This window comes from Ornithodoros turicata, chromosome 3 (assembly GCF_037126465.1).
Source record: "Ornithodoros turicata isolate Travis chromosome 3, ASM3712646v1, whole genome shotgun sequence".
NCBI lineage: Eukaryota > Metazoa > Arthropoda > Arachnida > Ixodida > Argasidae > Ornithodoros > Ornithodoros turicata.
This window is the reverse complement of record NC_088203.1, coordinates 44,351,805-44,373,984: the sequence shown is the minus strand read 5'-3', so window position 1 is coordinate 44,373,984 and position 22,180 is coordinate 44,351,805. Positions and strand designations below refer to the sequence as shown.

At 45.6% G+C, this 22,180-nt stretch overlaps 1 long non-coding RNA gene across 1 annotated transcript; it reads right to left on the bottom strand.

The window, feature by feature from the left end:
- Positions 1-3,738: 3,738 nt before the first annotated feature.
- On the bottom strand, positions 3,739-21,421 carry LOC135386967 (uncharacterized). The gene is made up of 4 exons (XR_010420744.1): positions 21,340-21,421; positions 8,159-8,227; positions 6,075-6,223; positions 3,739-3,810 (listed from the first exon to the last, which is right to left on the bottom strand). It is a non-coding gene; the product is annotated as an uncharacterized LOC135386967 (long non-coding RNA).
- Between the last annotated feature and the right edge of the window lie 759 nt (positions 21,422-22,180).

The following is a 22,180-nucleotide window of genomic DNA, read 5'->3' as shown; positions in this document are numbered from 1 at the left end:
AAAATGCGTAATGCAAATTCAGTTAGCTTAAAAATGCTCAGCAGTGCTTTTAATCTGGACACATGACTATATACCTTATTTTGAGAATGCGCATCACAGGCCTTCTGAGCTAATGCATGCGCGTTCTAAGTTCCGATTACAAAGTAATTTCGTGTTCTTTCTTTCCTGCACAGACTGACGACAACGTTGTCCCGGGCCCGATGATTGTTTTCGCCCGAAGAAATTTATCATTTGCGGAGGACTGCGAGGAGGACAGCGGACTGCTGGAATGGTTCCCAGATCACGACGCTCACCACGTAGGAATAACAACGTACTCATATTAGTACCATGCATCCACGCAACGGTATCTCTACAGCGCTAGTCTTCAAGTACCGATCCTAGCACTGAACGCGCGGCTTTTGACTGCACTGAACGCGCGGCAAAAAGAAAAATTGAAATGTACAAACAGCAACCGGTGCGAAATGCATAAAATACGTAGCAAGGAGGAAATTGAGTAAAATAAAAATGTAATTGGAAGGAACGAAACGCAGGGACGGAGATTCGAACCCGGGCATTTTTCGATGAATGCCGAAGCGTTACCGGCGACGCTAGCTCAAATCTTTTTCTTTTTCTTTTTTTTTTTCTAGAACGGTTTATTTCACACTGTTACAGTTCAAGACGTAGACGTTATTTACAATGCAAGACGCGGTATGTGATTCAGAGGGATGACACAAGAATACATGCTTGAGATGAAGTATGTACAAAAGTGTGGGTGTGATTTGAAGACCAGGGTCAGTCAATTAATACTCCGCGGGGCTTGACAGCACAAGCTCAAGTACTTTGAGCCAGATAGGGTCCTCCGCACTAGCTGTTCGGGAGAGGAGAAACCAACACAGTGACGTGCACGTACCTCCTGAAGAAAGGCCAGGAACCGACTGGAGGATCATTGCGGGCTCTAACATGACGAGATATCCACAACGAGTATACACCTAACCAAATAAGTACGTCCCACGGGAGCTCGCCGCCTGGACGGATCGGGAGGTACCGAATAGCCCGCGCACTCAGGTAGCTGTTCTTCTTGAAGGCACGCTGGAACACGTCCAAGAAGAAGAAAGCATCCCTGCAAGACAGGAAGGCATGCTCGATGGTCTCCTCCTCTGGGCAGAGCCTACAGTTGTAGTTATTGAAAGCCACGAAGAAACATCATTCTCGCAGCCAAGCGCGCACAGGTGGAGTGCCGGTGTGTAGGTGGAAGAAAAAGTCTTTCACCTTAGCTTCTACAGGCATCTTCCTGACAAGCACGAGCACATCTTCCCCGGGACCCGAGCCGAAAAGCTGCCGGTAGAAAGGAGTGGAGAAAGTCAACAACAGCCCAATAGAGGGACCGACGCGAGGCCTGGAAGATGAACTCATACGAAAACTGCCTGGCAAGGAAGTGTATAGTGTCACAACTTCCTTGTAGTATACCCATATGTAGAGTGGTGTGTCGTACACTGTGGATTCAACTATCCCAGGTAGCTCGTCTTTTAAGAAGGTAGAAATACAGTGTCCCACGAACGCATCAGTCATGAGTCGCGGGGAAAACAGACTCGCCGCACAAGCTGACGGACAAAAAGGTGCACCAAGTGAAGACCCCATTGGAGAAGCTATGAAAGAGATTCTCACGCCGTGTCCTTTCGTACTGTGAAATCCAAACGAAGGTAGCAAAAACTCTGTGAATCTTGTTGATGGGTGTCCTCCCACAAGGCAACACTTGCAGGAGATATGCAATGCGCGAAGCCAACCTCGCATTGCAGACAAAAGCCCGAGCGTGGACCGACAGTTCCAGCGGATTCCGCGTTCTGACGCACTGCCGCAGCCTAGCGACACGCGATATCCAGAAACTCGTTGACCATCGAACCAGGTCCAGAGGAACGCCAAGGTAGACAGAAGGGGACCTAGACCAGGACAAACCCGCGAACTGGGTAGGGAAGCTCTGTGGCATTCCAAACCAAGAACCCGAGCTTTTTGACTAGCGGACACGCGCGCCAGAAGCCGAGCACAACTGGCGAACATGTGGTAACACGCGCTACCCTTCGCCTATAGAACCACAGAAAAAGGCGACATCACCAGCATAGGCTAGAACTTTAATGCTGTAGTGCCCTCAAATAAAACCTCGCAAATCCCTGTCTGCTAAGATGGGCCGGCAAAGGGGTTCAAGGTACAAGGAAAACAAGAGTGCTGACATAGGGCAGCCTTGTCTCACCGAGCAACGAATTCGGAGTGAATCTGAAGCAACTCCGTTGACAAAAAAGCGGGTATCAACATCCTTATAGCACATTTGGATCCACTCAAACATAGATGAACCGATTCCTACATGAGTCAGTACTCGAAATAGAAAACTCTGACTTACTTGATCAAAAGCCTTCTCGAGATCTATACTCAACATTCCCACACATATCCTTAATAGCAAGCAACATTCTACAATCGAGCGCGCCGTGTGAACATTGGTGAATATATTGTGCGACCTTTGATGCCGTGCGCTTGATGGACACCCACGATGTCTGCGATGGCACACTGCAAGCGCTCCGTAAGAACCCTTGCGATGATTTTATAATCAACATTCGTCAGAGTGATAGGGCGGTAATTTCCAACCTTACGCCTCTCCGTCGGGTCAGTCTTCTTGGGGATAAGCACAGTGTGTGAAGCACGAAAAAAAACTGGCAGAACTCCGCATTCAAAAGCCGCGTTAAAAACCCGTGTAACCCGGCGTAACCCGGCATAAACTCGTTTCGAGGCCTCGTTCGTTCATTGAAAACCATCTATGCCCTGGGCAAAACATTGATGCTGCTTTGGGTGGCGTTGTCTCACTTTGAAGTACAATCTTTCGTCTTCACGTCCCATGATGGACATTTTTGGGGGCGCATAGCGTTTCCTAGATATTTGCAAGCAAACACGTACGACAAACCGTTACTCCGTATAAGAAACGCGAATAGGCTAAGTTGGTCGGGCAAAAAATTCTGTGGTTCTAGACACGCGATTTTGCTATCAAAACGTCTTAGGGGGTCTCCTTCGTTCATCCAGATGTGGACATTTTCTGGCAACACTAGGTTCATTGAGATGCCAGAGAAAAACGTGCTGCAATACATTGCACCTATGGGATATGCAGCTATAGCCGACTTTGGGGAGGGTGTTCAGCACCTTCCGCGGGTGTTCCGGAATGTGTCGCAAAAAGCAAATAGAATATATCATTTGCAGTGAACCACGTATTGCTCTTTTGTGCAATCCATGATACATTCTTAACGGCTCAAGCTACCGTTACAACGGCATAGTAACTATTGCCTAGTTATCTATTCCTCTGCTTAATTTTAGCAGGACCACAACAGCTGCCGGCAGTTGGCTGTGCACGGAGAACTGCGGCCTGCTGCCACTATAGTGGCAGCAGCGCCGCGGCGCACTGGAAATATATGTGGCACTCACGTGCCATATATTTCCGGTTCAGCTAGTGCCGTTTAGTATCGGTGCCATATGCACTGCGTGACGTCACGATGCCTTGTAGAGCATGCTGCACATTTTTGCAATTTTTTGAAGTATATATCAGTCACGTTAAGTGGAATTCGATTTAGAGTGTACACGACCATGTTCGTTCACTTTTCACACACACAGGGGGTGCATTCTGGAAAGGAGACGTTTTAGGGATGATGTTTGTGCAACGTCCTCATCATAAAAATAATCTACCTGCTACAATAATGAGCATGAAAGACATCCTCCATGAACATACCTGGGGTTATTGTGACCAACTTTCGTCCTGCAGTATCTGTTACATTCGGATCTTTGTAGAACGTCTTGTAACTGCGCAAATTGGACATCCATCAATAAATAAAATACACTGCCGTAAACACACAACAAGTCTTAACCATGCATAGTTGGGGGTGTTGGGATGAGGTATGCCTTACGCAGATAATGCTGAGTAACGCCGTAATCTACAGCATTTTGAAGCGCATTTGTCCAGTAAGCCACACATCTCTGAAGAACGTCCAGAAATCATCACGAAACTCCCGATATCAGAAACGTTGCATGGATATCCCATGGATGTCAGTTTTTGGGCATGTAAAATCTGTCTTGCCAAGTATGTCCTACGGATGTCCCAGGGATATATATTATAGATGTCACCCTGATGATATCGTGAATGTCCTGTGGACATACTGTTTGTGTTACAAAATGTAGGATGGGACAAGACGCAATGCTTGCCCACATTCCATTTAAAAAATATTACTGTTTTGTAGAGTAAGGATGCGAGAGCTAGGGAGCACATTGGCGAAATCTACGAACGCCAGTAGACGACAACTATTCAACCAATTTATGTGTAAAAAATTTACCAAGTGTTCTCGAAAATCCCTCAGCTCAATAATTCAGAAACGGCTCACGTTGTTGAGGAACTTTCTTCTTGGTACACATTCTCAGGATATCGGCCAAGAGCTGAACAGTGAGTGGCGCATTTGCGTACTCTCCTTAATTAAATCGAAATCCTAAGTTTTAAGTTTTCCTTCGGTCGCTCTCGGCAAATATGTTGTCGCAATCGGGGCCCTCGAAGAAACATGTTCCAGAAAAAAGATAGGGTAATGTGGGGGGGGAATATAGGTTTATTGCAAAACAAAAACAAAAAAACACGAAAGAGGGGAAAGGTTAGCCTGGCTCCAGCAGCCGACTTGCTATTCCCACTTAGAAAAAGGAAAAGGGAGAAAAGGAAAAATAAAGAGAAAGAAGAAAAAATAAAGACGAATCGGAAAGAGCGAAAGAAGAGGCGCAGTCACAGGCTCAGCGCGAGCCCTGTGTCGGTAAGGAAGCGTACGAGTTCCCTTCCGACGCGCCACTGAATGGGGCGTTGCAGAGGGCCCAGTAGCGTTGCCAGCGTGACCTCCCTGAGCCCTAGGGCAGCTAGCCGCTCCATCAGAGTGGCACGGGGAGCGGCGAACAGGCAACAGTGGAGGAGTAGGTGGGAAGTGTTGCCCTCGGTAGAGCAGGCTGCACATAGGGTAATGTGTGTTGCGACACGCCAATGAGTTTTTTTTTTTTTTTAACGTTAATACGTCGTGTGAATAGAAACAGTTCAGTATGAATGGCAGACGATGTTCATCGGTGTCGTGTTCTGGCCGGTCTCACTCTCTCTCAGCCTCTCGAGCGGTCGAGCGGTGGTAACCTACTTGGCTCGGGCAGCTACACGATGCTGTTGGTTTTCCACAGAGCCGGTAGCTTGCAGCTATTCAACGACTGCTCACACGTAACGCAGAACCCGAACTTCTTCAAGCCCAGTAAAGATAAAACATCAACGTCCTTGTTGCTCCCCTGCGTGAGATCCCCTGCGAGCCACAGGCGGTCGCAGGCGCTCCACTCCAACCCGAACTTGTTGTCGCTGAACACCTTCTTGGAGCGAGTATTATTCCTCGCCCATCTCGCCTCCCACAACTGGAGCACCGAAAACTTGTCTTCGGAAGACGCATTGTCGACGACGATGAAGGCGACTGGCGACTCATCGGAGGCGTCGGCGTACATGATCTCATCGATAGGTACATCCACCGGCAGATCACTGCTGGTAACGCCCACACTGGCACTAGGCCGTGCAGCGTCCGCGCGCTAGGCTTTCGTCCTTTCCCTGTAGAGCCTGTTTCGTTCGGAACCGGTGAACGGCATTTTTCTTTATCACCCAACGAGCGGTTCTTTCTTCTTTTCGACGTTTCCGTTTTGTATAAATTCTGTAAATGACTCGGCTGGAGTGAATCTGGTCAGTCAAGATCCCCATAAGTCTATGGTAGAACGCATCCACTGAGTGTAATATTGGGGCCGACCCGACAGAATCTTATGTAATTTTTTTCCTGAACCGTTACTGGTCCGCCGCCATGTCTGACAGCGTCTAGGCACAGCGTAGTCGATCACTAGTCCGACGTGCAGATTCTTCGGCTGTTAGCATTTGCTTCTGTGTGCAGTGCCTCAGCCAGCAGCTCCCTTGGCCGTCATGTCTGTACTGCCATGCCCCTGTCCCCCTTGTAATGCCGTTCGGCTAGGGCCCTTCGGGTCTACTTGAAATATAAAATAGCTACTGTAAAGAAAGCACTTACGAAGTTAGCAGTACTACCGCATCAACTTTGGTAAAATTGGGCAGTTTCGCCGCATGCTTCTGTAGTTCTGGTAAGGTTGCCGTGGCGTTCACATATTTCACTCCCTTTTCGTTATGGAACACTAGGACGCTCTCTTCAGTGCTTCTGTTCTAAAATGGTAGAAGTAATACGAATAATACGAAAACAGTTCTGATACAATGAAACACATCAAGATATGTATAGGTCACCAACGCAAGTTCTAGAAGAACGTGACTTTTTCATGTTTAAAATAACTCGTGCTATCAATGCATTCAATAATGCCTGTGAAATACATGATGTATGCTCAAAGGTATGGCAAATGCATTAAGCTTGCAAATGTATGGCATTGCAGACATGAACCTCCAAGTTATCCGTTAGTATAGCACCACTATTCTGATCTATACTATTATTTCTAACTTATAGAGGGTGTCCCAAAAACGTGTCATCGATTTATAATAAAAAACTACGCCATGTAAAATTATGCGGTGAACGGCATTTGTTTTTGCTATGGGGTTTTTTGCCACCTCCTGATGTGAATTATGTAAATATTTGCGAATTCAACTCGGAAATTTGCAAAGGAAAGGCCACATTTTTACCACACCAACATGAAGCGCGTCGGATTTACTCAAATTCATTATAATTAGCAGTGTTATGCAGAAGGTACCCCATCGGAAAAAATAGCCGAACACCATGCTCTTCGGAGCAGCCGAGCATAACGCGCGACGACTTTTGAGCGCAGTCGCTGCCAGTCCGACGAAAGGAGGTCGGAAACCCAGCCCACAAAGCGATAGTAGAAAAAGTGACAGTTCCTGAAATTTGGAGATGGGAAGCATGATCCCAGCGGAAGCCGGATGTCATAAACCATGCCTGTATTGTATTTTTCTACGATGCCCGTGTGGGCTGCGTTTCCAATCCTCTTTCGTCGGACTTCCAACGATTACGTTGAAAAATTTGCCTAAATTTCTACCTAAAAATTTGTCTAAAAAAGCCTAATTTTTACATTTTTTTTTCGACTATTTCTGTTGCGACACTGTGCATAGTTTTTGTTGGGTCTGCGGTTATCCGTGGAGGACATCATATTTCTGTAAAAAAAGTGAGGTTCGCGTGGCCGTTTTTGAAGTACAATCGAAAAAAAAAATAGCGCAATTAAAAACTGTCCAAAGCCTTCCATCAATGATTGCAAAAATTTCCAGAAGGTAAACGTCGAAGGTCCGACAATCCTCTGGCAAGCACGTGGTCAGTTATAATTTTTTCTCACCTTAGATGAAACACCCTGTATATATATCGTATATCAAACGTCGCCATGCCAGTGCTGGACAGCTGTTTCGGCCTTATTGGGCCACTGTCAGCAGTGCGCAGGCAGGCAGCGTTTCAGCAGATGGCGTCAGAAGGTCAAGTAGTACGTGATTCCTCCAGTCAGGGTGTGCGCCATCCGCTCAAACGTTGCGTACTGCTGACGATGGCCCAAAAAGGCCGAAACACTGTCCAGTACTGACATGGCGACGTTTGAACACTTAGAAACATATGCTATGCGTGCAGCCGAGGAGCTTCGGCTATTTTTTTCAATTAAGTGTATTTTCAAACAGTGTCAGAAAGCTAAAGTAGATGTTAGAGGACGTATTATGCCCCAAAATTTTATGTCGATATTGCCACTTGGTACGTTTATGTGAGGATAAATCGTGAAAACTAAAAAACCGCCGCTGCCTAACATTTCCAATCGGCTATACTGTGTTTCGGCTCCTTCCGCCAGATGGCGAACCGGTCAAACGACTGCAGACGATACCAAAACCAAGTGAACTAGAACTGAATGCAGAGGACTACTGTGCGGAGTCGTCTGCAACGCCGCGTTCAGTACGTGTTGAGAACGACATGCCACCAAGCTAATCTATCTATCGCTTTAGCTACAATTGATTCGCAGTGCTAACACGAAAATTAAAAATAAACATCAATCTCTATCTCTTCTTTATCTCTTTTCTACAATTAGATCCTAATAAAAATATCCTCACTGCGCATGGGACAAGCATTTGCTTCGACCATAGTATTACATGACTTACGTGTAAACTTACCATTTGCACAATTTCGACAACGAGGAATCTTATTGTGGTACCGTGGATGTTGTTAAACCTTTGATTGACCTGGAAACATAAAAACCTAGAATTCATAAAGTGATAATGACGGCGACGCTAACATGAAAAAAAAAAAAAAAGAACTTGTTTTATTCTTCGCACGCATATTCCCGTGTGCAGAATACATTCAGCCTTACGCGTCAACCGCAAACGAGGATCTTTTCGCGGAAAACCCGCCACCGCCACCGGTGTTCCGCCCATGGAGGTAAGAAACTAAGGAGATGCCCTAAGCGCCTCTCCCAATGCAAGCGAGCGTGCTGTGACCCGCGCATGGCATTGTGGTTAGTTGCCCACACACGTGACCCATAAACGTCACGGCAAGACGTCATAAAACATGGCGTCCTCCATGTCCGCGGCGTATCTTACCTGAATACAGAGACGAGCTGCGGCCGAATAACTTGTTTCCGCTTTCATAACATATTTGGAGTTCGAAGTTATCACACCCGTTGAAACACAAGATAGATCATCTCAGTGTGGAAGCAATGGATCACTAAATCGCTAGAAGATCGTCATCGTGACATTGCCTGGCTTCTCTTCTGTTTTGCTATTTTGCTGCGATTTATCACGCGGCAAATGTTGAAACAACCCATAACCTTCAAAGTATTGTGCGAATGGACTCCTTGAAGGTAAGGCGTTTGCTGAAGATGAAGTTTGCTAAACTTCAAAGCCTCCGCGCAGACCGCCATAACGCCGAAACATGTGGGGATCACGTGACCGGGCAACTAGATGGGCGTGGTATTGCCAGGAGCGACCGCTAGAGGGGTCCCACGGCCTTCCGATCTTTTAGCCCTCTCCTTATAGCGTCCTCGATAAACTGCACCGGTGCGCACCGGTGCGACCTGGTGCGGCTTGCCATCCTCGATAAACTGCACTGGTGCGCACTGAACGTCCTCGATTAAAGGAATGCACCCATTCAGTGCAGCACTGAGTTGCCCCGAACCCACACCGAGAAAATCGGCCGAGCGCCAGAGTGCAATCCCAAGAAGCATCGCGATTGCAGGAAGCAGGAGGAAGGCGGAAGCGGCAAGTAGCCAGGTGTAGCCGGGCAAGTAGCAACAGACAGCCATCGTCAGCATGGCATTCGATGGGATTCGATCGGTGCCGCTCGCCAGGTGCCTCTCGCTACGGGTCACGCAGCCTACTAGCCACAACGAGCACAGATCTCTAGGTGGCGCATGCTAGTATCCATCAGATCCACCAGTGCAGTGCAGTTTCATGTTCGATAATGCCTCCGCCCAGGGCACCGCCAGTGTAGAGCGCCACGCACCACTGTAGTTTCGGGGCAATTCCGGAGCAAGTTTATCGAGGACGCTATTAGTTTCTTACCTCCATGGTTCCGCCGCACCGACGCGAACAATGAGAACTTTACCGATTTGCCAGCGACAGCGGTTGGCAGAAATATCCGGCGAAAGGCGGAACCAACCGCTGGGACCAGCCAATAGCTCCGCAAACGGAAATGACGTCAGGCGGCCGCTCGACGTGCCGACGCGGCGAGCATTTCGGATGCCCGTATGACCAATGTGGGGAGCATGCCGACCAGCTCCGGTGGCGCAGCGGTAACGCGTGCGCTTGGAGACTGGGAGGTCCGCGGTTCGAATCCGCGGGCCGGCTGTGCCGTCTGGGGTTTTTCCTGGGTTTCCCTCAGATGTGTAATAGGCGTATGCCGGCGCAGTTCCCCTGAAGTCGGCCCATGGACTCAGCTATCCTCCCCCCGAGCGGATTCCGCTCGGTCTTCCACTTCACCCTTTCCTCCCCTCCTCTCCACCACCTTTCCCTTCCCGAGAAACATGCCGCCTAATCAGGCAGGCAGACCTCTCGGGTTCCTCCCAACGACACTCCTCCTCCCTCCTCCTCCTCGGGAGCATGCCGTCGCCCGCCGGCTGCTGTCTGGGGCACTTTTGTAGCGTTGGCTTTGCGAATATGCCCCGACTGCAGTAACTACTTCTGTGCGCCACTGCAACTTTTCTATGTGTAGCAATATATTTATCAGTTGTTCTAAAGTCAATACTTAACACAGACTAACGAAACGCCCACGCCACCGTCCGCCGTGGTGGAAATCTGTGCATGCGGTTTTTCCCGCCGTTTCGCCGCCGAGTTGTGGTGCCCGTGAGAAAATTCGCCGGCTTCCCGTCGAGAAATCGTCTTATGCGGTTGGGCTTTTACGGTGCACGCGATTCGACCGCCAAAGACAAAGCTATTTCGTCGAGTGATGTTTTTGTACAGTCATTGTAACTAGCAGTGGAATTGCCACTACTGGACTTTTCTACTCACTAAAAACGTTTTCAAATGAAGTGTTCCTACTTCATAGAGCACTCTCGCTCATTCAAAGCAGGGTTCGAAACCGGAAGCGAAAACAGCATTTCTGTGTTCACGCTATCTATATCTCAGACGGTGCAGCTGCGCACTTCAAGAATATATATCAGCTATACGAGATGACGAAGAACAGGCTGCTAGTGAGATGGTTGTATTCTGCTAGTGGTCACGCAAAAATGCACGCGATGGTGTTGGCGGTTCTCTGAAACATATGACAAGCTTACACAACCTGCGGTGTACAGCTGCTGCAGCTATTCGAACACTTGCTGATTTCATCCGTGTTCTCAAAGAGAAAAATCACTCAACGCGCCTGCTGGAAATTCCGTCGAGCATCATCACGGCGTTCCGAGAAGCAAGAAAGGAGGAGTGGGGGCGGTCCGACCCGTCGCAGGCATTCGTTCCTCCCGCATATGGTATAAGAAATAGAATAGAGGGTCGGACAATGAAGACGTCCTGCTAGCAAGAAGCGTCATCGACATGTATCCGCCTCAGTGATTGGGCCTGGCTTCAGGATCCGAACATTGCGTAGTCCAGACCCGCTGGTTCGTGATGCACGCAGTTCTTCTACTTAAATTTTGTGATCTGCTTTTTGTGTTCTGCTTCCTTTCATTCAGAGTCGCAGTGTCAAGGCGACGTAAATTTTAATAGTCCACAGTGGCAACCCGAAAGCAACGCAAACCTCTAGCGACCACGGGAAAAAGGTTGGCGTGTGGACCACAGCATGGAGGAAGGAAACACAGGAGCGGCCTCTCGCCCTCTTTTCAACGGGAAGTAGCGTTCCGGCCTGCGCATAGGACTTTGGGATACTCCTACCTACCACGTGACCGCTTTCTTTTTTGTTTTCTTTAGAAATCGGTGATGGCCTTTTGCAATGGAGTTCAATATTATGCTCTACGCCATTTCACATGACTTTTTTTCCCAGCATTTCCAAGAAGGACCAAGCCATCGCCGGAACCTGATATTACCTCTCACATGTGGTACACTGATTAGCACAGCACACGTAAACCGGTTCGAACCGATTAATATCGGTTTAAACCGTTATTTTGGTTGCGCTGAACCCGAACAGAACCGATAACCATGAACTGGAACTTGAACCGAACCCCGAAAAATAACGCTTCCGGGCCCTGATTCAAAGTAGTCAGAATGCAGCAGATATGCTCTCTGTTTTCCATGGTCCTTTATATACTTTTTTTTGTTTTTATCGAACTGTCCAAGCCTCCTGCCTGTCCTGCACTTCAAGAAAGGAACTGTAGTCAAGAGACACAACACGAGAGTCATGTTTATGCACAAACCCACCTCCCCAAACTGCCCTCCAAACTCACTCAATCATGCCATTCGGGCCTGGGATCAGAACATTAAGTCAAAGCGTGTCAGCGTTACACTCACGCGAAATGTAACAAGACAGCTGCACCAATGAAAGCTGTTTTATTGTAACATGTAACACAACGATCTCACTAATAAACTTGAGAAACACTAGTACGGGAAACATCGGCAATCACAGAAAGATAACATAACAGACTACACTGAAAATATATCATTTCTGCATAAATAAACATAATGGAATAAGAATTCATTTCTATGATCTCCACACATGATGGAACGGCTGACAATTTTTGAGCATGAATCCGTATGGCCGTCTCTTACTAAGGTAACGTAGAACACATCAAAACGTAGGCTAGCTGGTTATACACCACGGAAAACCACGAGACAAGGGAATTCGCAAAACGGTTGTCTTGTGTTGCGTCTTCCTCTGTCGCTGGGTTTTCTACAACCATACCAAAGTAAAGTGACGACGGAGAGGAAAGATGTGTGTGTTTTAATATGCCAACTCAAGGCCTTTGTGGATTTGCTTGAGTAACTGGGTATTACATACATTCATGACGAGTGCTAATCTTCTTGTCACAACACACTCTTCCTTAGTAGTGCGTGTTTCAATACTGTCAACGAAAATGAAACCATGTACATTATATTGCACCATGTCAGAAAAAAATTTTTTAAAAAATCTTCCAGGGAACAGCACCACAAAGGGTAGTGTCCCAACGACCATTTTATAGGCCGTGCATTCAAGGACACGGCCCACCCGGGGCGGACCAGGTTGTCAAAGAGCCCCTACTCAATAAAAAGGACACCGGCTCCCCTTTGCCTCCCTCCACCGCGTATGTGGATTTGAAGGGGGACCACAGCATTAGAAAATTAGCATGTCTTGCACACGACATGACGCAATGTACAAACAATGTACAAACCAGAACAAGGTAGGGTCAAAGGAATGACACAACAAAGAAGAGAAAATGTAAAATGTAGCACTGCAAGAACCTAGCTAAAACCCATAAACTGCATTCGGTTAAGCTCTGTGTCTGTCTGTTCTTACCCGCATTTTCAACAACAATGAAAGAAGCTACAGCAATTAAACTGGCATTTCTGTTTTGTTGTTTACATGCCTGTACCATCGAAGAATAACAAAATCATTCCTGCACACTTTCACAAACCTGAAGATTTTCCGAAATCCTCATTGTGTAGATGCTGCATACAATACAGGGATCCATTTTAGGTCCATTCCTCTTCCTAGTTTACATCAATGATCTACCTAACTTTCTTGGATGTAAAGCCATCCTCTACGCAGATGACATCAACCTGTTCTTGACAAGCAAAGATATAACCCACTTATATGAACTAGGTAACACAGCTCTCCAAAAATTATCACACTGGATTTCGACCAGTCGACTAGTCACTAACCTAAAATAATCCAATTACGTTATTTTTAAACCAAAAAAACAAACCACTACACACAACATTCAATCTGAAGATATTCAACAAAGCACTACAGAAAGTTAACGATTCCAAATTTCTCGGCATCATATTTGAACAAGACCTCTCATGGAAAAGGCATATTAACTCTACCTGTCAGAAGACGGGGGCATACATCCCCATTCTATATCGTTTGAGATACATATTTAACACTAAGACGTTACTAATGATCTATAACTCATTTGTACACTCTCACATATCATACGGCATAACAATTTATGGACCAACATACAAAACATCTATACGGCCTGTCGAAACCATCGTAGATAATGCCTTGTGAATCATACTGTTTCTTAAAGGGACTCTGACCAGAAGTTCGACAAATATTTCGTTTGCATCTATTACGAAGGTATAATATGCCTCCAAGCCACACGCGAAATATTTTGGCTGTGCGCGGAGGCAAAGTTTGCCAAACAGGGAGCTGAAAACCGGCTTCGCTTTTCCCCCTCAACTCGCGCAATCGGGGCCGAAATCTAGCCTCTTTGCAGTGGACATCCGCCAATTTCCGTGTGCGTGACGAAGTCACGAGGGCCACGTTTCATTGGGCGCCCAGACCGGAAGTTCTGTTGTTAGTGAGTTTGTGAGAGCGCCGGGCGGGCCGGGCGCCGGCATCCGTCCGGAAAGCGATCTTCAATATGGACGTCGAAGGTAGAAATGCGGAGACTTCGAGCCCGGAACTTCTTTCTGACCTTTCTGCGATCGAGACATCGAGAAGAAAATTCTGCGTGCTGAACAGCTCGGTAGGTTTTCGAAACGTCGCCGATGCCGCGAATGCGAGACGAAGTTAGAGCTCTACGAACATCAGTTACAGATGAAGCAAACAGCATGAGTCGCCTGTCTTCAGGTAAGCGATGAGCTTTTTAGCGCACACTGTGATCGAACATGTAAACGTTCGCAGAAATTTCGTGTTCTGATATCTAATGCGCACTTGCTGTTCATGGTGCCGGTGTGGCTGGTGTGTCATAATGCCGAAGGAGATCGAATGCTTGTGCTGCAAGGAGCTCGAAAACACTGCCGAATGACTGCAGTATGAGTGCATTACAACCCACAAAGATTTCCAACTTCTACTCTTCAATATGACTGTCCTGAAGGTCGCATATTGAACTCCGTGGGCACGCGAACCTATGAGCGACTGTATTCACAAGTAAGTCACATGTGTCCTTGTCGAACGATGTTAAAATTTGGGCGCCCAAAACTGGTTTGGTCCTGCAATAGAGTCGTTAAAAACTCCAGTACAGGGCGCAGCACATAAAAAGGCTATACAGTACATGACTCTGAACTGGAGAAAACCAATATAGGCAATTTTGTAATTGTCAGTGTGCTGTGTCCTGAGTCACGTTTTTATGTATTGCCCTGTGCATAAGGTTTTAGCGTAGGTTTTTAGCGATATTGAGTGTTCTTGATTGTCGATTCAGTGAAAAGTAAAACAATTTTGGGTTCTAAAAGAACACAGCATGTGTAGTAATGTACAAGGTGTGGGCAGGTAAACTGCAGTTACTCTCAGGTACATGTAGAAATGACAATGCACACACACTGTACTGTAACCGGTTACCTATTTGCCTAAACTATATTTTATGTAAATCTGTGTAGACGATGCAGATACACTGCGTATCGCCAGTTTGCAAGGTGAGTATGGCACAAGCTTGGAAAAAACAAGATCATGGTCATCCCAGCCTGTGCAGTGAAGAGGGTCTGACAAGCCTTTCCCACAGAAAATGCCACAGGCTTCAAGTACCCAAGATCCTAACTGGGGGTCCCTCTTCGCACAGCTCGTCTATCACATTTAAAATAATTCAGCATCTGTATTTAGGATGATCTATAGCTCTCAGGATGATGCATGGTTCATGAGTTCAACATGTTGCGTTGAAACACAACACTAGTCCTTTTTAATGAGTCTTGCGGAATGATAGATGAGCACTCCTTTCGTGACATTGTGTACCATTGCTACAGTGAACAATTTCTTGAGCAAGACTGATGAACGAACAAAAAATAGAGTCTTGTCTTCCAAATATGTATGTTCCTTGTAACTTCATGTATGTTCCTTGTAATTTGTTAAGTGACCCATGTTGATGTCCCCCCTCATGTAATGCCTGCAATGGCCTTTGAGATATATTCATAAATAAATAAATATCAAAACTGGAAAAAGATGTAACACGTATCCTCTCTTTGTGTGAATGATACATAGACATTCTCAGAAGATTTGTACATAGTCACACTTTGCCTCATTTTGCATAAAGCCTAGTTCCACCTCTTATATCATCTCCGCATCTTCAATCTCCAAAGCAGTACAAGGCTAAAGTAATCAGTTACTACATAAAAAGAAGGAGGGGAGGAAAACAAATGCTGGCACATCTAAAATTCGAAGAAACCCTGGTACTTTCACGGGGCTACTCACGGCTCAGTGCTGGATCAGATCCCGATGGAAAACAGCTTTTCTGAGCCTCAGTGATAGATTCCCTTGATTGCACTGACTGTGAGGCACATCTCATTGGCTTGGTGGCAAGTGGGCTTGCGTCTGATAGTAAGATTTGGAAGAAAGGGAGCAAGGAACATCTCTCTACGGTCTTAAGAAGGATATCAACGTTTCCTGTCAAGGTACAGCATTTCATGTTGCTTTCAGTAAGTACAACACTCCTCATAGCAGTTACCATTCGTGTTGGGAAAGCATGCTGAAGTTAGCTCAGGCAGTGCATCCAGAACTGTGAATCGGGTTCATAGAGAGCACCTGGTGAGAGGGACAGCAACAGTGTCCAGTAAAGACTCTCCAGGAATTTTGTGCAGGTTTGGGGGTCACACCTTTTAATAGTGTTGATGGAAAGCAGGGTGTGTGAAACACTGACTTCTGGTAGATGAATTCTAGTTATTTATAACCAGGTACCCATGTTCTAGTAATCTAGAAAAAGCCTTGGCTTTCTTGGAGGAAATTGCTAATGAATCTGAGTGTCTTTTGTGGAAACAGGTTTGTAACTGCCTTTCTATCCACCCTTCTTAGTTGCCCTAGCAAAAGCAAATATGTAATGCTGTGCACCATATCTGATGCTAGCACACTAATTGCTTTGAGTGTTCTCAGGCTTCTGAAATGGAGCTACCTCGTACATACGCTGTGCCATGTCGGCAAGAACATAAATCAGACTGCCTTTACTTTTTAAATTGGCCCTTCAGTGCTTCATGTGACTGCAAGAATGGCACCCCCAAAACAACAGGCAACAAGAATGATTTCTGCAATGTATTGAGCTTTGTAAAACAACAACTTTATTTGAAAATATATTCCAGAAGCCGGGTGACAACCTCATAATGTAGCGTCCTTTACTGCAAACACCGCTCAACACAACGAATAAAAACAGAGCGTAAACGTTTTGTCGCCTATCCGGGTGGCATCATCAGTACAACAGAGGCCAAAGATGAGCACATCAGCCTATCTAAGAGGGAATCTTACACATCCGATAGGGGGCCACGGTATGTACAGGTATTACAGGCTGAAGCATCACGCCTGATAAAGCAGGATTCTAAGAACTTTCTAGGGTCCCATCGCTAGTCATGAGCAAAGGTTACTGCACCATCAAAATATATGTCCCTTAGGACAGCAGTGGTAAACTGATTCGGTCCTGTTTAGTTAAGCTAAGCATTAGTAGCCCTGGCTCTTTTAGTCTTGTCCCACGTCTTTTGTCTATCTCGCCAATGTAGGTTGTATCACATTCTATGCACTCAACTTGATATGCACAGTCAAAATGCCTGATGGGCACAGTGCCCTCCAAATAGCGTATGAAATACATTGGATGAAAGGAATGCGGACCACCGATTTGACTCCTTTGATGTTGTTTTTGATTGTTCTCTGTTGGAGGGATGATGCCACCTGGATAGGCAATGAAACGTTTACTCTCTTTATTCTTAATTGTTGTGTTAAGCCAGTGTTCTGAGTAAAGCATTTTACATTATGAACTTTGTTTGAATGATGATTAGTGGCGAGCTTCATACCCTGTGCCACTACTCTAACAATTGCTTGTGGTAGTGTGGCGAAATGGAATAACGAGCCTTGTAGACAATTTACTTGGCAATATATTTATTTCTCTCTCATAGGTTGAAGAACCCAGTGTGGTGTTACATAACGGAGGGGCACGTAATTATACAAGACCGATCACCAAAAGGCCTTGCTTTTGACTAGATTAAAATGTGAAGCGATTGTAATATAACAAATGCTGCATGGTGGCGATATGATAGGTTCTCCTCACGAGTTGTCGCCACAGTTACGGTTAGTTGAGAAACTGCATACCCAGGTAGCAGGATCAAATTTTAATTAGGCTACTTTGGCCAACACGCGAGCGTAGAGCACAGTGTCAAAAGCCCTTACAAAATAAAAAGAATACTACATCTACATGGACCCAGAAATCAAGACAGTTTGAAATGCTGTGAACGAATTCCACTACGTTAGTTTTGCATGAATACCCTTTTCTAAAGGCATGCTGGAATTTTTAAAAAAGAAATTGACAGAGTCAACTTGGTTGACAACGTGGTAGTACATGATGTGCTCCATTAGTTTACAGGGAACCCTAAAAAGTGGAGCTGGTTAATAGATAGAAGGAAGTCACCTCTTCTGGAGACAGGAATAAGCTTGAGACCTATGTCCTCGACTCGCACACATACTAAGAACCTTTGACACAGATTAACGTATCTTCATTCCAGCTCTTTCACTTTCAGATGTTCATCTCTGTTGAGTGGTCTGTCATTCTTGTAATACAGATTGGAATTGAAATGCAGGTGCATAAGGGATGCTCTGAAAGAAAAAGTGTTTGGTTTTAGTCCTCTTAATGTTTCTGAAAACGAAAACAAACTTCACGGTGACTACTCTTCTGAAATTAGCAATTCCAGGATGACAGCAAAAAAAATATCTTGCCATATCATTATATCCACCTGGCACTTCAATTGAATAATGGCAGTTGAAGATGACGATGATTCAATTTAATGACGCATAAGTAACTCGGGCTATAGTGTGCCAAAACCATGGTAAAACTGTGACTTGTTAAATATCAGATGATTATACTAAAATAATATACTTTGTTGCTTGGTAAATTGAGATATAGACAAAAACATGATATGATAAAAATAAGCAATTGAAGAAAAGGCAATTGTTGGCTTTGTGTGACTGATGTCGAGTTTGCCACACTACGTGTTGAATAATAATGTACGCTGATACGCTGTAGCATATAAAGTACAATCATACACACGCTCAATATGTGGTGGATATGTGAAACCAATATACACATACTTACATTTCAAACTTTCTTGAAAAAGGCAGTCCAAGTCTGTCGGATTTGCCAGACTCTATACAAAGCCAGTAAGCACAGTGTGGAATGACTGATTCATCTTTCGAAGGCAGAGGTGCAGCTACCACGACGCTTCGTCATCTCAATGCTTCGGAGCGGCATGGCCTAGTAAGAAGCCATCAGAAGGATCTCACAACGATAACTTGGTCGAAAAAGTGGAGGGTTCTGTGGGATATGTAAGAAAGCATACGCGTTACACAACAGCTACGAGAATGATCGACTGCACCTGCATGGTTTTCAGTACGTAGACTTGGAACTGAAAAATAAATGTGCTAACCTTGTTGATACTACTTTTCCGTCAGGACCACACGAGAGCACATTTGGTTTTTTTAGTTGAAGGTATCATCAGGTCCCCATGCTCCTTTGAGATGCAGCAGACAGAAGTTCGCTGAGGCGAGTGACTGCCGTTGCGGTTCGTCGCTTCGCAGCAGATCAAGAACAGTACACCGCAACGATAGGTGAAACGTTCAGAATATGGTGACCAACTCCAACACCAACCCAATGACCCGAACAAAGAGGATGAACCGGGAGTCACACAAGTTCGCAGTTAGCAAGCTCGGCATACGGCATCCATTACAGCTGACCGGATACGGAAGCATATATCGAACGCCGTGTACAGATTGAAAAGAAAATCGTAGAAACTGTTGCAGGTGATAAATGCAGGGTATATTTTTCTTCTTGAGGCTCTGTAACAAAAACATATTAACGTAGAAATGCCATTTCACGAAGGAAATTGACAGATATTGCGTGACCACGTGACGCGTTTGAGCCAATTGTGGGTGTTGCGAGTGGCCCCCGTGTTGACGTCATCTTGATGGTGGGCCGGGGTGGATATTCTATATAAACGTATGTTTTCTCGGTTTGACGCTAGGCGTGCTGCACTCGGATGAAGTCGAATGTTTAAAATTCGAGTTTAGAGAAACCGTGGGGTTTTAATGCGTGAATTTTCGCATGGAGAGTCCTTGTTGGGTGCTTTATCGACTACAAGTACGAAAGAGCTCCCACAGTTTCTGGTCAGAGTCCCTTTAACAGACATCATCCCATAGCATTCGCCTATGATACTCTTCAAATATTAACTATGGAGAAATATATTGCGTTCAGATCACTTCAATTAGCATATAAAATTATAAATAACCTAGTTGCAATAGACTCCATAACACTAACACCTCTGCAACCAATTGTCCATACAAGAAGCACATCAACTCAAACGTTACACGTTCCCCCTATACGTACCGATTATGGATACTTCTCCTTTGCCATTCATGTCATGTCAGCATGCATCAGTTTTCCAATAGTTCAAACCTAATGCCAATAGAGAGTGAAGGGGTTTTGTCCACCTTAGCTAAATATCAAACAACCAAGAACTCAAGAAAACGGCGCTGGCACCAAAATTGGAACTTGCACCCTGCTGCTTTCTTGTCGTGTACATTAGCCAAGTATGCCCTTCAAAACATAGGAACATGCGGACTCCATTTCGGTTGGGGTAATTCGCAGTCTTAGGAGACTAAGGATGCTGATGTTGTGGGTTTTGCGCACCTGCAAAACGAATTTACAGCAGGCCATCAGAGTCCTGCTTCGTGCAGACATAACGGACTTCACACTATAATAATGCGCACTGTTTAACGTGCAGTTAAAGATAATTTTCGTTGAAGAAGAAAGTATACATACCTGTTTTTCATAATCCGTGTTATATGAACGAAGTCGCCATCCGTGAAAAGCGGGCACATTCCGGGAGCGAAGCAAGTACACTATGTGTGACCAGTTTACATAGGGTTACTTTACCAATGGTTATAACTGGGTGCTAGTCCTGTCGGTGTTGAGTTTTAAATGGAAGCCCTAAAATAAATACACAGAGACAACCACAAAAGACGAGCGCCGCGCTGGCGTTTTGACGTTGAACGTGTGTGCGTTCGTGTCGCTGCGCACGTTTAACTTTGCGCTTCCTATTATGAAGTATTAGCAAAGCCAGCAAATAGCGTTCAAATCTTCCCGTCGATCTTCCATTATAATTTAGAACGAGATTCCACAAGTGCCGGGCAAAATATTGGCAGCGGAAACCTCGAAGCGAAGCGATTCTTTTCCGCGTGTTGTGATTGGTTCCTTCGTAAGGATTTAGTGTAACGTTTTGATGGTTTTTGGGTGAGAGATTTCCGCTATACCGTCGTCTACTCTTACTGCACGTTTGCTTAAATTGCGCGCGAAGTATGACGTTGTCGCCGTTATCAATATTATCGACGGCCTGATACACGCACACCAAAGTTTCGGTTTGTATTCCGCTGCATGCGACAGTCCCTTTACCATTTGGCGCGGCAAAATAACCAATAACCAATTGTGCCGGTCGTGGCTTGTGGCTCACAGCGCGATTGTGTTGCGGTAGCAACTGGCCAATTGCCACTGTGTTCAATGAAACTGTGTTCAGCAGAATATTAAGCCATCACAATGCGTTTAATGTTGATTTTATACTTATGAGGGGGGGGAGAGAATGTTTTGAAATGCGTAGAACAGGGATTCTTGAAATGAATAATAACAATTCATTCGCGTCTTCACATCGCGAGAACACTATTATATGTCGTAATTATGTTTAAAGGAAGTTGGACGTAACGGTTCCTTCCAATTGATGAATGTTCCTTACTATTATGCAGAAATGTTCCGAAGAAGATAATGTTTTAAAATAATACTCACAGAGTTGAAGAACAGAGAAACATAATACTCCAGATCCTTTAGACGGCCGGCTCGTACAGTGTTCGCATACGTTGAGTCGCAAAGCACAAGTGTTTCAAACACAATGCGTTGGTGAAGGTGCGTGGTTACTGCATGTACTAGAAATGAAACAAATCAATCAATCACGTGACAGTTTCATCTGGTCTGTGATCAATAGTGGACCTACTCTCTACACACTGCGCCAAAGGGGATGAGTTTCATCAAAGCGCACAGCGTTCGTAATATTTCCCCCGAATTCTACCTTAGCACACGACACCGCAGCTGTCCGTGGTGCGATTCATAACAGTTATTCTTGAACTTACTCCCATGACGCCGACTAGTGAGCAGTGAACATGCGCGCATTCCATACCCGCTATTCTTTATCACATGCGCAGTGCACGACATGTGCAGAGTGCGACATGCACGTATAGTTGAGCTAACGTCAAGGCGCCGCCACGACGAGCAAAATGCGCATTCTTCAACACGAAGAATGAGGTCCCGTTCTTGAACCCTATGGTAGACTGTACCATCTATACTTGGTGTTTCGTGAAGGACTCCCGGCTCAACAGTTCGTAAACAGATGGCGTTATAAAAATGCTTTCTTTTCAGTAATCCTCCTTGATACTGACACAGAGCGGCCCGTTTTGCATACGCCCATTAATTATATAAAATCGGTGTATATAAACTGCGGTAATCTCCAAGATCTGACTAAGATCTTCTTTCCTAACTCCAACTCCAAGATCTAGAGCACATGTTCCATGGCCCGCACTGCCAACCGTCAGGGCCGGCGAGAGGGTACGGCAGCCGGGGATGGCACCACGGG